Source organism: Anas acuta, chromosome 14 (genome assembly GCF_963932015.1).
Source record: "Anas acuta chromosome 14, bAnaAcu1.1, whole genome shotgun sequence".
Lineage (NCBI taxonomy): Eukaryota > Metazoa > Chordata > Aves > Anseriformes > Anatidae > Anas > Anas acuta.
In genome coordinates, this window is record NC_088992.1 from 4,964,046 (window position 1) to 4,977,659 (window position 13,614).

Here is a 13,614-nt window from a genome sequence, read left to right on the forward strand (position 1 = left end):
GAAAGATTACATGTCCATATAGATCAAGAAATAAATCTTACGGACATATAGCTGTCTAGGCGACAAAAAGAAAAAGTTAAACCAGCTGCGAACTTACAGGGCACATCCCGGCCTCGGTGTAAAACAAAACCCAAAGTAATGATTTATGCAGTGCAATCCCTCACTGTCAGCGCCACTTTTTATTATCAAATAGAAACATATCTAAACAGGATATTGCCTGAACTTTTGCATCTCATTACAAGAGAAATCTCGCTGAAATGCATCGTAATACTTTTTTAAAAGTTATCTTTTCTTTTTTTAACTGAATAAAACCAGCTGCACAAACGTGGCTGAGGCAGTGACACCTCTGGCATATATGACTTGCCTTTGTTGTAAACGTGAAGGTTTTAACTTCATGGCTTTTGGCTCACTGTTGTCTGACACCGTTACCCTCAGAGCAGGATGAAGACCAACTCTCCAGAAACCAAAACCCCCTGCACTCCTCATTTTGGTAAGAACTAATGCTGGCGTTCTGCAGACAGGAGTTTAGGACGGTGACTTTCCTGCTGGCCACACCTTGTTCCTTTTTCTGTTCATGCAGCTTCCAAAGCGGTCTTTCCAAAAGCAGAGCCCGTGTAGGCAGAGCCAGCCCCTCGCAGGGGAGTACAGCAAGCTGAAAGGCACCAACCACAGGCTGCAGGAGGGAAACTCCTGCTGAACTAAGAGAAAATCCTCCTGAGTGCAGCGTGCAACTGGAACAGGGACCTGGGGAGGAGGATGTTCAGTCTCCATCCCGGGAGATTTTCAGAACTCAGACAGACGAGGCTCCAAGCACCCAGAGCAAAGTTTGCAGTTAATCCTGCTCAGAGGATTGGAGGAGCGTGGACCAGAGACTACAAAAGAGGTCTCTTCTGATCAACTTCTCTGTGATTCTGATACGTCTCTCTCAAACCAGTGCAGTCTTTCCCCATTTCTTGGCTATATTTTAAGTACAGAGAGAATATCACATGAGGGAGTGAAACCTTCCTTTTTAGTATAAACCACAACAAGTAAAAAATCCAGATCATAAGATATTTGTAAAAAAAAAAAGTCCATGTTGGGTATAAAACCCTTTTTCTACTTTATCTGGAAATAACAGCCCAGAGGCAGCCCCAGACTCCACATTATTTCAACACACTGATGAAAGCAGGTAGCCCACAGACACTTCTCACTACAAATTATGCTGTTTACACAAAATATTTAAGGACTTGATTCATTGAGCCAAAACAAGGAGCCAATCACCAGTGCTTGGGAGAGAAGCCACCCACAAACTCCGCACCGATCTGCAGGTAAAAGTGTCTTAAAACCTCTGGAAAAGCAGCACCCACCTGAAAAAATGAGCAGGGCATGACTTGGAGAAAGGGCTGAGAGGCTGCCAGCTCTGCCTGCCTCCTGCCAGCTGGTGACCACGGCAGGGCCACGAAGGTAAATACCTGACCAGCGTTCTCCAACTCCACTGCAAGGTAAATACCCCAGCAGCGTTCTCCAACTCCACTGCCTGGCATCGCAAACGTCCCTGTAGTAAGTGCGGTTAATGCTTGCGTGGACACAAAATGTTCGGGAAACGTTTAATGTGTTTTTCAGCAGCTTTGATGTGATAAGTGTTTTATCCTTTTATCAAAAACTTAATCATACTGTTTACTTTTGATCTTCATTTCATCTCTGCCTTCCATCTGCTCTGCTCCTCTCAAGGGGAAACAAGAGCTGGGCCCATGTGACAAACAGTGGGGCTGCAGCCTTATCTTCCCACCCACTTAACTTTCAGATTACCAAAATAAATAAAACCCTTCCCACTTCAGGGATGAAAGGCACAAGCTTTTGAAGATCTCCCACCAGAATTACAGGAGCCAGAGAGGATGGGAAGGGAAGGTGTGGAGGCTGGGGTGTCCGTCTGTGCCGTCAGGGAGGCTTCAGATCCGTTCTCTTTCCTGGCTGTGACAGCAGGGTCCTCCATGCAAGGACACAGGACACGTGAGGCAGTGCTCAGTGAGCACAGGCAGGCACTCACCAGGGTATAGGAGACCCGAGGCCATGCATTACCTGGCAAGGCACAGACTTGAACAAACATCCCTGACCTAGAGCAAGGTGGAGGGGTTCTTATTCCCATCTGAACAAAGGTGGCAGAGGTCTTGCATCCCATCTCAGTCCTGCAAAAGTCTCTATCAAGCAAGCTTTCACCAAAAGCCAGAGAGTTCAAGGAAATGAAGATGGTTCACATTGATTTTTTTTTGAAAAAAAGAGAAAAAAAAAGAAAAAGAAAAAAAAAAAAAGAAAATCTTCCAGGAGAATTCCTGCCCAGCTTTAGTAATCAAACCTATTATCCAACCATTGCTGGTATCTCCATGTGACACTCACTGGAAGAGCTTTGCTGAAGGATTTGCTCTGCTTCAAGAGTCGTCCCCGATGACAATTTCACAGGCAGCCTAAAGGCAGAGCCCAGAGCCACACGGAGCTGTCTGTCTGTAGATGCACTGGTTGGCATGAAGACACTTTATCAATGATGGCTGAGAACGACAGACACCCAGCTTCAAAATTAGACCGGAGATGCTCTTGTAGGCTCATTATGCCAGCTTTCATGTGGTGCTAATTGTCAGGTGTAAACACCAGCATTTATGTCTCAGGTTTAGAGCTCCCAATGCCTCCTTGGTGGCAATCAGCTTAACTGTGGTGTCCCAAATACTGTGGGACTCCAGCACCACGGGAACACATCCCCTGCTGTGTCCAGCCAAGCAGAGACTAACTGTCTCCTACAGGTGCCCACATATCTACCTCTAAACAACGATGATCCCACGGCGTATTGCCAAACCAGGGCAGGGAGCAGTGGCAGCACGCCCATTAGGATCCGTGGGAGCCAAAGCTCAGTGCTTCTAACAAAAGCAAGGTTCTCCACCAGCAGAAAAATCCACAAATTCAGAGTCGTTTTAAAATGAATCTTTCCTAGGTGAGCTCTGTAGGAAAACGAGTCTGTGTCCGAGTGGGTTTGGGTAGGATTACTGTAACACAGAGCTTCGGGAACCCTTCTGCTGGATGCACCAGGAGGTGAAGGAGACACAGCTTCTGTGCAAGGGTCTCATCTGCCTCACTACCTAACTGCTGCTGTCATCCAAGCCCTACACACCGCTGGGCTCAGCAGAGACTTCAGTAACACATGCTCATTTTCCTTTACATTAATTTCAGTAATTTTCCAACTATTCATCTTTGCAGTCAAAAAAACAAACACCACCAAACTTTGGAAGATAATCACGGTGAATTAAAATTCAGATTTTTTTTTTCTATTTCTTTTGTAGGGAGCAAAGCAGAGGAAAGAGGAGAGAGAGAACTCTGATGTTTCAGAGAACAAAAGAAAAACCACCACAAAGTAATTGCTTCCACTTGTCAAGGCCATGGTTGTAAATATTTTTCCAGCAGGAGTACCTGGCATTAACAAACTCATAATGCATTTGATGCTGATGTAATTAGGAAGCTGGTAGCAGATGTAACTTTCTTTTCACCTTTTCAACAGTTCATAAAACATTCAATTTACAGTCCGCGAAGTTGTGAGATTGCAGAAAGCTCAACCTGTCAATCCCAATACTGCTGGAAATGGTTAAATGAGCAATATAATGAAGCCGCGCAACTTACAAACACAAAAGAATCAGACGGGAAAAGAACCAGGAGATGGAAAAGGTGGGGAAAGAACACTTAGCTGCAATATTCTCCCAGCTCAATAGCAATTGAGCCCCTTTGGACGCGGGCTGGCTCTCTCCCCTTTCCTATCCACTCCTTGCACCGGCTGGGGCACTTTGCTGAGATCCACATGTACGAGACTGCAAGAGCAGCAAGTGAATTTCTGGGCTTTGGTTTCTGGGTATCTAATCGGAATTAGGTGACAATTCTATTGCCTTTGATCCCATCTGTGTCTCACCTCTTACTCATCTCCACCCCCAGTCAGCTCCCTAAGGAGTTCGTCCCCGCAGCCCTCCCGTGCAGAGCCTCCCCTGGGTGCTGTGGGTCAGGAGGAAAGCACAACCCCCCCCTAAACCAGATTTAAGAGGAAAACCTAAACCAAAATGCCCTTTGCCGTATAAAGCAGCCACCAACTTGCACACTGAACAATTCTCGATGCGTTTCCACCTTCCCCGTGGAAAGCACTCTAGCCAAGAGCACCCCAAGATTTGGCCCAGGACCAGGGCCCGGCACCTCCAAACCAGCACCGACATCGCCCCAGGAGCGATGTGACCACACAGACCAGCCCTCAGGTCTCTGCCCTGTCCCTGCTGGCACTTGGACATGGAGCCACGCTGCTCAGGGCAGGCACAGGCCGCAGGCCAGCTCCTCCTCTGCAGCAGCCCTCCAAAACCCAAAAGGTCCAGCACAGTCAGAGCTTGCAGCCTAACTCCATTCCCCTAAGGACACTGCAGGGCGACAGGGAAACAATTTAGCTCAAAACCTATAGAAATTACTGGGCTCTGCATCTCGTGTATTTACTCCCAAGCTAGAACAAGAGCTTTTATTCTCCGAGATAGGCACATAACTGCATCCAAAGGCAGCCAAGAGGAGCGCGTGCCCACACCTACCTGTCCATTCTCTGCCATCGTGTCAGTGAGAGCGATCACAGCTCCTTTTGTACTCGAGGTTTTACGAGAAATATCTTGCAGTCAAAATCCTACAGTGGAAAAACCACTACGCTAACCAATTACCTCCAAATGTGACGGACGTGGCTCTGAACGAGGCCCAGTTTGTAGGTAAGGAGGAGACATTAAATCAATTACCGGCACAGGGCAAGCGAGAGCAAGGTCACCTTGCTGACGGAGTATTTCTGTTTATGCTCCTGTCCGAGTATTTTGCTCGATAGTGAAAAATGAAATCCTGATTATCATGAATTTGGTAGACTGGGCTGAAGTAGAATGTAAATCAGAAATGAGGAGATTTATGGCCAATTAAATTGAACTCCAATCAAAATCTCATTCAGGCAACAGTTCCCTGGGGGCTTCAATTTGTTAGTGCCACATTTTTTTAATAACTTTCTTTTTCATGTAACATCAGCAATAATAAAAGCCCTTCAATAACAAGCGGAGCAGCGAGCCCACTATTTATCTCAAAACGCCATCGTCGCCTGGGATCAGCAAGCACTGCCAGCACGCGCTGCCATCGCTCGGGAACAACCCCCCGGAAAACGGCCCCAACGCAAAGCTTTTTTTTTCCTCAGTCTCAGAACAATTTCTCTTTTCATTAAATTGGTTCAGGCCTGAAGTATTTCTCCTGAGTAAGAGCGAGCTGGCACCAACCCTGGCACGAGACTGAAGGCAGCCCCTGCTACCTCGGGCTGCCGGCACGGCGCAGCCGCGGTCCCGCTGCTACCTCTGCGGTGCAGGGCCCGTGGTGCATCCGTGCCCCATCCCTATCAGACTTTTAGTAGAGGAGAACTCCCCTCAGCGGACTGCAGATGCCCTTGACAGCATTCAAATGTATGCTAAAGGCAGCAGTCTGGATTTCTCTCGCTTTAGGCAAGGAAATCCATTTTCTGCTCCAACCTGCTGCTGCTCCCCTCACGCCTCCCCCTGCCTCCCCAGTTCCCGGTGAAACCCTTGGACAATGTGAAGATTATTCCGAGGCACAGGATTTTTTTTGTCCTTTAGGGAAAGGATAACTAGAACAGAAATGGAGTACGGAAAATGAGAGTGCTTAGAGTGGGAACGAGTTACTATCGGTTTTGTTAAAGGCAGGATTGTGAAATTGCCCAGAGCGAAGTCCGAGCTCAGCCAGGCGCGGACAGCGAGGGAAATCCCGGAACAAAACCATGCCGGCAGCGTTCCCAGAAACCACCGACAGCAACAGGAGCCTTTGGCTCATTTCAGTCACTGCTGATGGGCCACCACTGTGACTGCCTGGAAATCGGTCAGCACTTGGTTTTCTCGCTTAGACAGAAGCGGTGAGGAGAGGAAGGTTTTTTAAGGGTAACGAATAGCTGTCAGGCTGAAGGGTCGGGTGCTTTTGTAGGGCAGTCCGGGCTGCGGCATCACCAAAATCACACTCAGAAATGAGAAAGCCACACAGGGAATTGTATTTAATACCTCAGCCCAGGTGTGACGTTGCCTGCAGACCTCAGCTGCTGCCTCCTCTCAGGAGCTGCTCCTCCCAAACCAAACCTGGAGGAATCGCAGAGGCTTAAAGGCAGCGTGGCAGAGTCCGGCCCCTGCAACACGGACAGCTTTGCATGAGCGAGCTGTCAGAATTACAATAGAAAGCCCGTAAATAAAACAAAAATGCAGACTGAAGTCCTCCTCTCCTGACATCTCGGTGAGAACAGGCCCTGACAGGAATAAAAACCCTCCCACACTAAGCAAAGCGCTCCTGCTATTTATGCAGGAGGAAGAAGGAAAGCTGTATATCAAACAAATAATTACAAGAGCAGCTTTATCAGTCCCTGCTGATTACTCTCAGCTCGGTTTGATGATCCTGCCAGCGCTCCGCAGGTTGTTCAGAGAGGTGCGTGTCACAACATTTCACTCGCGGTTCTTTCATTTATTAGCACCTCCTGCTACCTGTCTCGGAGTCAAAAATCTTAGCATACATTTAGAAATCGGTCTCCTGGAGCCTGTCAGGGAGGTTTAAAAACCTATAAATCATGCTTTATATGTACACATACACCCTCAGACAGACTTCACATGCATATATGAATGCATAATGATGTATTTTGGGCACTGCACACGCACACACACACAAATATATGCACACACAGAGACACGCACACGTTTTTATATATGCACACCCCCACCCCCGTATGTAAATACAGCAATTCCAGTGCCTCGCCTGTCACTGCTCTAGTTTGGGTAGGACATTTCATTTGAATTTTTCCTCCAAATTTGCTAAAACATTTAATGGAAGAGGGTCTGATCCTTCTCACAGAAAGATCAATGTCTTCCGAAGACCAACGTAAGCTCTGCCAGTCACCAGCATCAATTTATCACTGCTGTTAATTACGCTGTATTTGAGCAGTGCTCAGTTACCTGGTTAGCACCAATGCCTCGGGGTCTTGTTCCCAATGCCACAGTTTTCCAGCACCCCCTAGAAGATGGATGTTCCACCAGGAGGCATCCTCCACGTCACGCACCTCTGTGCTCGTTGTGCAGGACCCAGCCAGGCAGATGGACAATCACGAACCCAAGGTGCTCACGTGCCCCATCCTTAACTTGCCTTCAAAAGCTTCCCACACGATCCAGGATGAGAAAACTGAGAGGTCAGAGCTGAGCCTGCCACTGATGGGAACGGCCATGCAGGCTCCCAGCATCACTTGTTCTCCCAAATAACCCCTCGGCCATGGGCTGGGGAGGCACAGAAACCCCCAAGGATGCTCACACGCAGGAATTCACCCGCCACCAGGGAACAGATGCAGAGCACAGGGGTTATGGCCAGCACCAGCCTTTACCTACAGATTTTGGTTATTTCATCCTAGCAGCCCTGGAGGACTCCAGGCTGACGAGCTGGTTCCAGTGCTGTATGGATGGCATATGGACGTGTCTCCCTAAAAGAAACGAGCTCGTGAGCCTTTGGATATCCCTTCTGGAGCACCATCTGCACCCACCGCCAGTCCCACTGCCTGCTACCACGGCGTGACCCAAGGAGCCGGGCACCCAAGCAGCATCATAGTCTGTAGCTGTCCCCTGATCTAAACACATTCCTGCTGGAAGACGCTCAGCCCACGCAAATTCAGCCTTCATCTGGGCAACCAAGGAGATTTTTTACTGACAGATTTTCTCTGGCTGGGTTAAGTACACAAGGAAAAAAAAAACAAAAAACAAAAAAAGACATTGCTGATATTTAGGATAACACAGGAAGTCTGCAGCTGGGAAATGAGTCCCTCAGCTTCAGAAAGCATTTCGGCTGTAGCCCGAGCACCTCCTGCTCACCGGTGAGGGTGTTGGGCTCCCATATTGCAGGGAAGCACCGTGATCAGCCCCAAGCACCTCTTCTCCAGTGGGCACGGGCAGGGGGAGTCAGGCGCCGAGCTGACTAATTGCTCATTAGCAGAAATCAGCTCCGCGAGACACTTCTGTGATCGCTGCTAAAAATCTGTCATTAAAAGGGAACGTGGGCATCAGTGCTTCCTTCCCATCAAAGCACCAGCTTTGCCTCCCTCTGCTCCCCAGTAGGCAGAGGCTAGTTCTTACCCTGCACCACGGGATTTAAGGTCCGTCCAAAATCTGCCATCGTTTTTCTCAGCGCCCATATACAAATTATAACCTTCGGGAACCAGCGAGCAGCAGGCTTTGTAGAGCCGTGCTGGGGAGCTCGGTGAAATGCACGTGTAGCAGAGGAGCTGACTTATAAGGGGATGATTTTTTTTTTTTCTTGGCATCATTCCACTGATTTTGGTAGTATAAAACCCAGGGGTGAACATAGTCCAAGACACACACAAAACGAGCTGAATTCCGCACTGCATTGACTGACCTCATAACTCTGCAGCAGTTGAAATGTGGGTTACAAAGCCAATTTCCATAAAGGCCGCGTTCAGCTAACAGTGGGAGGCTGTGCTGACTCGGGCTGTGTGAGCACGCCACCGAGCCATTTCCCACATAATCTACATTCATGCCATACTTTTCGGAAGTTCTCTAACGATGGTGCAAATCACATCGAGCAGCAGACATGTGACCCACCAAAAGCACAGAGCTTTTAAACTCATTATTCCAGTGACATAAGAAGCCACAAAACCACTTTTTTTTCTTCCCCTCGCTCTCCAAAACTGCAGAGCAGCAGCTTGTTTAGCTCATAGGCGGCCTGTGTGGCTGTGCACGTGTATCCCCCATAGCACCTGAAGCAATGCCATACAGGGGCACGGTGAAGGTCCCAAGATTTGTCTCTGGATAGGGCCCAGCATCAAAAGCTACATTCATCCACTCATTTTGCTCGTTCCTTGAGCAACAGCATGTTTTTCAAAGCAGCAACCACAATTGTTACGAAATTGTGCTATTTTAATAATATGACAAACTACCTGATACAAAATTTGAATGAACACCAGAGTTGTTACCCTTTGGCTAAATGTCTCACCCTTACTTAATCTTCTAAGACTCCAGGCCTGCACAGACAGAGACACACACAACAGGGCTTTAAACACTGTAGGGGAATTTCTGGTGAAATTATGCATGTACAGATATGCAAATATATGTAGGATTTGCAAAAGGAAGAGTCTAATGTCACCTGTAATCTCTTGAGCACATAGATTTAGACATGCAATTGAAAAAAAAACCTTTGACTTCCCACACCTGCATGGGAAATTGAATGAATCACAAGCTGAAATGAGGTCGGGCACTGCCACATAGCCGGAACCAAGTTCGAGCCATTTTATTTCTGTTCATCAGCCTCAAAACACGGTAAAACCTTCAGATTAGTGTGACTATTCAAAAAGTATGCTGTTGCTGCTTATCATGGATAAGAGGAGCCAGCCCTGCTCCCCAAACATACCCAACTGCTCATGGAAATGTTTATGGCAACAAGGTCAGATCGTGCCTTTAAAAATGCCGTCTCTGGTATTTTTAAGTTTTCTAGAAGTGCTAATAACAAACCCAGAAACATGCCGCTTGTCTTGAAATGTTTATTCAGCTAAATAATCATTTCAATTTGAATAATTCTGAAGAAGCTGAGCCAGCAGCCTCTTTCAAACAAAGAATATTGACAGGAATGAGCAAACACAGGTTTAAGATCAGTTTAAGGCAGTAACTGGAAGAAACGTACGGCACGTGGTTAAGTGGACATAAAACAAATAGACATACGTGATAGGAGACAGCTAGGTCTTAAAGGCTATTTTAGTAGTACTTGGAATTTAAATAATAACAGAGATTCATGGTCAAGCCATCAGCAATGCATCTAAAACATGCATGGATGAATCTTCTCTGTTCCCAGTGCAAAACCCACTGCAAGAACCAAGCCCTTGGGAATACAGCACCAGTCACACTCACACAAACATTTGCTCTTGGAGGAGTTTAAGAAGGATGGACACAGGACAGAGAAAAATTTCAATGCCCAGTGCTTTGCTGGGAAGTCCTCTGCTGCTCCCACAAGGGGCACAGTGAATGCGAGTAGATTAAGAAGCTATCTGAACTCCATAAAGAAAAGAAAATGTGGAAAAGAGGGATTTAATGAAGTGCTGCATTTGATGCAATGCAGTTCCAATGTTGGTTTGTAGGCAATAGTAATTAGATTGGAAAATAAGTGAATGCCAGCCACGTGAACCACCACTGAAGTTACTGGCAGTATAAGTGAGGAGCCGAAATGCCCTCTGCAAAGATGCCCTCCCCCTGGTACACTGCAGCATTACACTTTGGACTTAGTGCACTGTTACTCTGTTCACTGGGATGGCATGAAGATCTAGGATGCTTTCCAAGCATTTCAAATCTTTTTAAAAGCTCCATTCCAGCAGTCCCTGCTGTACTTTTAGACAGCGCTGAAATTTCAGTCCGTATTTCCTTGGTGGCATACGGAAACCATTTAGGAGGGAACCGGGGAGGTAACCAGCTGGAAACCCACAATGAAGGAGAGACTCCTTGTTACCTTCCCAGGGGAGGCAGGCGAGAGTAAAAGTTAATGGAAGGATAATCAGAACTCACCAGGGATCTCAGTTTATAGGCCAGGAGCACATATAACCCGAGACTTGTTTGCATATCAAGAGACTACAGGAGAGGTGTGACAGCCAAATGCAGCTTATGGAAATATGGCTATCTGTAAAGCCGATAGCTTCTTTGCATGTGAAAACACAATCCTAACGTTCAGCTTGGCAACTGAAGGCTAAATAACATCAATATGTCTGTTTTGGGCAGCCTGAACAGTGAAATCGCTTCTTATGACATTTCTATTGCTCTCAGCAGCCACGTCTGGGACTCGGAGCAACGAGCTGGGGGGTTTCTCCCCATACCTCAGCTGGGAGCCCCTTCCAACACTGGCACAGGAGCCCTTAGAGAAAAAGGAGGAGTTCATCCACACCTGATTTTGTCCCATGCTGTGTTAAGCATTTTGCTCAAGTATTTTCTTGGAAATAAAGGTAACTGAAGATCCCCACGACTCAACTTCGCTTCCCGTCTGCGCACTGAATAATCCCTCCAGCTGGTCCGCACAAGTGCCACCGCGCTCCGGCCAGATCCGTGCCCTGACCTCCCTGCCAAGCCCAGCACAAAACTCTCCTTCTCCTCCTGCTCTGGACTGCCTGGCAATGTCGCTACACGCTATTAAGCGGTATGAAAAGGAAGGATTACTGAAAGCCTTTCATTGGGCTAAGCACTCAAACACAGGATTTTATTATTAGAATCTGTTTTGTCAAAAAGCAGGATATTGGCCAAGATTATCTCAATCTGTTTTGTGATCATTTCAGTGAAATCTTCCATGTTGGCCAAGTCAAGAAATGTGTGGGAAATTAACTTATTTATCCCATTACGGCTCTTTTACTGTGCAAATGACCAATATTCTTCTTTATTGTCAGGGCATTTTTAAGTACGTGCCTGTCATGCACAAATATATAATTGCTTTCTTGTTTATAATTTTTATTAACATACTGAATATTTAGATGGCTGCCACATAATTACCTTGGGAGAAAAAAATTCCCTCTTGCACACGGTGCCAATTCACCATCACGTTACAGGACTGCAGTCCGTTTTACTGTCTTACTCATTTCCCAGTGGGAACTCAATTCAGAAATTCCCAAATCCTCCACTTTTAGAACATCCCTTTTTATGTTTCGATGGCTCTTCATTCCACTCCGCTGACACACACGAGCCAGGAGAAGCTGGAGTCAGAAGGTTATTCTGGAACTCAGTCGGCTGTTATTCAGTGCCCACGCTTACAAAAGCCGCCGGGACCTCGCCATTTCCAAAGCACCCTCCCACAAGGAAAGGTTTTGTTCCAGCACCACTTCTCCATCCCCCCTAGAGTACCATGTATTTTTTTCTTTTTCTTGCATCTGCAAATCTTCGATAATTTTCACCTTCTTTAGGCAGTCCAATGACACTTTTGATTTGCAAGTAAGTTCAGGCATGAATTTTATCGGATGAGTAGTTTTGCTATCTACATGCATTTTGCTATCGCATTAGTATTGGCTTTCTTCCAGCCAGGAGACTTAGAAGAATCTTGAAGAGGTCTTTGTATTCAGACCAAGCCTTCTGCTGAGCTCTGGGCACTATCTGTAAAGTGACTCTATGAAAATGACATCATTGTGGGGCAAACTTGTTCTTCCGACAGAAAATGCGTTTGGCAACGCAAGTCAAAACCGAGCTTTTTCAAATTGTCAGCATCTCGAGCTCCGTCTTGCAGCTAAACACCACGTTGTGTTCTTTCTCCTTCATGTCTCGCACATCAGCAACAAGACGAGCTCGACAATCAAACCTGAGCTGGCGTTTTTTGTGATGACTCACGGAGCTGATTAAAATACAATTGCCCTACCGCATTTGTACTGGCTCAAAACAGCAGCGAATGTATCAAAGAGGTGTCTCTTAATTCCCCACCCTTTGTTCAGAAAATTAAACACACACAGAGAAGAGACAGATGCAGTAATGGAGTGTGCATTTTCCTGTCATTTGTAACCAAGCCAACCCTTAACTAATGGGGCTTGATGCAGTTGTACATTATGATTTCAGATGGGCGTCTTTACTCACGCTGAGTTATGTGCTCCGCGAGGAGCAGTAACAAAACCGTGCGCTCACGAACTGAAGCATTGAGAAATAAGGCCGGAGACAGACTCTGTAAGTTAAAATGACATTTAGTAGCATAACAGCCACATAACCTCAAGATAGAGGCTCTTAACCCATAGCAGGCTTATTTCTAATGCTGTATTTGTCACAGGTGACATGAAGTTACGTACTCCCCAGACAGCAGCGGTGCACAATACAGAAGCCTTCAGTCTCCTTCAGTCTCTCCAAAGGCAAAAATATTTGTCCTTGTCACCCAGCACAAGACAGTAACCCCAACCCAGAGGGCTGTAATCACACCAGCACTGAGAAACCAGGGGGAGGAAAATTAAAGCAGGAAAGAGGCAGTGCCTACCTTTTGAGTTGATTTATCTCAAGGCATGCCTGTAACCCTCCTCTGCGAGCCGCCGCTGCTGAGCGCTGGCAATGCCTTTAAGTCTCTAAAGCAGTCAACAAATATCGACCTCTAAAACACCAGCCTGGCTCCTCCGTACGAACCTGGGGTATGACTCAGCGTGGGAATAGGGCTTCAAAAGCAAGAATTTCAGACGGCATTCTCTTAAAAACACTTGGAAAAAAAGAGTTCATTTCAAATCAGTCTTCCTTCTTCCTGTTGTTTTTGTTCTTAATTGCATCAGGAACGAGCCTTTTTGGGCTCCTATTTTAAAAGTTTGGGCCTAGAGGAAGTTCTGCCAAGTCCTAGCAAAGCACAATGTAATTTTAAAATTACAGCCTGACAAACTGCTGCTTAGAGAGACCGACCATCTAAATGACTGGGCAGGCCGTCCCAAATCGCTGCTTTACATGAGAAGAGAGAGGGCTGCAAGAACGCGTAGTGGTTGCTGCTCTAACTCTACGAGGGCCCCGGACTTCAAAGACATCTGAACATCACTGCATCGCTAATGCAAATCCCACGGCATTGCTCCGCACATCCTCAGGTGGCCTG

At 46.8% G+C, this 13,614-nt stretch overlaps 1 protein-coding gene across 3 annotated transcripts in view; it reads right to left on the bottom strand.

Moving 5' to 3' along the window:
- Window positions 1-13,614, bottom strand: part of RASGEF1C (RasGEF domain family member 1C) — a 74,363-nt gene that overhangs the window by 32,335 nt on the left and 28,414 nt on the right. The window contains exon 1 of one of the 3 annotated variants that reach the window (XM_068697685.1): window positions 6,072-6,197. The exons of the other annotated variants lie outside the window; for them this stretch is intronic. The gene's annotated coding sequence lies outside the window, so the exon portion shown is untranslated. Of the gene's footprint in view, window positions 1-6,071; window positions 6,198-13,614 lie in introns of those variants that run through there. 3 annotated transcript variants of the gene reach the window in all.